The sequence below is a fragment of the Miscanthus floridulus genome, chromosome 5 (assembly GCF_019320115.1).
Source record: "Miscanthus floridulus cultivar M001 chromosome 5, ASM1932011v1, whole genome shotgun sequence".
In the NCBI taxonomy this organism is placed as follows: domain Eukaryota; kingdom Viridiplantae; phylum Streptophyta; class Magnoliopsida; order Poales; family Poaceae; genus Miscanthus; species Miscanthus floridulus.
The window spans coordinates 68,448,053-68,449,455 of NC_089584.1; positions in this window are offsets into that span (position 1 = coordinate 68,448,053).

Genomic DNA, 1,403 nt, shown 5'->3' on the forward strand with positions numbered 1-1,403 from the left:
ACCTATTTGTCCCCCAACCTGTCGAAAGCATTATTGAAGTCGCGTGGCTGGACCCTTATGCGTCGTGCCTCCTGGTCTGCTTCGGCTTCGATTTGCCGGTGATTAAACTGGTCAATATTGTGTGCTTCACATGTAGTCCTTTCTTGTTCTGTTTCGCCAACTGCCGGTGGTTCGTCATTGCTGACAACATGGATCAAATCCCCTCGCCTTGGCAGAAAAGACGGGAATTGTGGGAACCCCGGGGCGTGGTCTGGGATATCCAGATCGTATTTGACGCCTTCATCTTTGTGATGCTAAAGCTTGGTGTGGACAGATGCATTAGATGCGATGCCAGATGAGGAGCTGGAGTCACCCTCTTGGACTGTGTGGATGGATCCTTCTTGATAATCTTCAATCTGGATCATGTTGACGAAGTTGCGTGGCTTCGGCCGAGGTTGGTGCATAAAACACAGATCCAAGCGGCGCTGTAGGTTATATGCGTAGCTGGGGGCAGCGTTTCGTAGGCCATAGGGCTAGACCTAGTGGTTCTCCATCGAGGCTTCGTACTTGGAGAGCCGAAGACCCATCGCGAAGGCTGGCCGGCGACGAGCGGAGCGCCCTTCAGGAGTAGATATGACCACGAGATCTGTACCAAGTCATGTAGGACGACTGGTCCGAGCTGGTCGGGTAGATCTGTTGTGGGGAGTGGTTACCTGCTCATTAGGTTGACTTTGAATCGTACTTACCAGAGCTAGGGTTTCAGTGAGTTTGGTGTCGACCCGATCGATGGAGTCGAGCAGGTCGGTGTTGTCGATCTACTTCCCTTTGTAGCGGGGAAGCAGATGACGGGTTGTCGGCATGGCTGAAGATGATGCAGGCGTGGTCGAAGCCACATGTACCACGGTCGGAGCCAGATCCATCGTGGTCGGAGCCGTATCCATCGTGGTCGGAGCCATATCCACCATGGTCGGAGCCGTAGCCGATGTAGGTGAAGCAGTGGTCGACGCAGACTGAATCCACGCCTCCTCCGTGGTCATGGCGATGAAGTCATCGGAGCCGGTGGTCTAGGTGATCTGGCCGATGGTGAACGTGAGGCCGGTCGGCGTAGCCATGGAGCCGGAGATTTTGACCATCTTGTTTGCTTGGAGAGCAGTACGCACACCCCCTACCTAACGCGCCACTGTCGACGAAATATGTTCGGCAGTCTACCTAGGGGTATGCCCAAGGTAGTAGATTGTCGGCAGACAGATGTGTAAGCCACAAACAAGACGGTGACGCAAGACAGACACGAGGTTTTATCCAGGTTCGGCCGCCAAGAAGGCGTAATACCTACGTCCTGCGTCTGATTTGTATTGCTGTATGTCAATGAGAGATATTTTTTAGAGGGGTCCCCTGCCCGCCTTATATAGTCCGGGGGGCAGGGT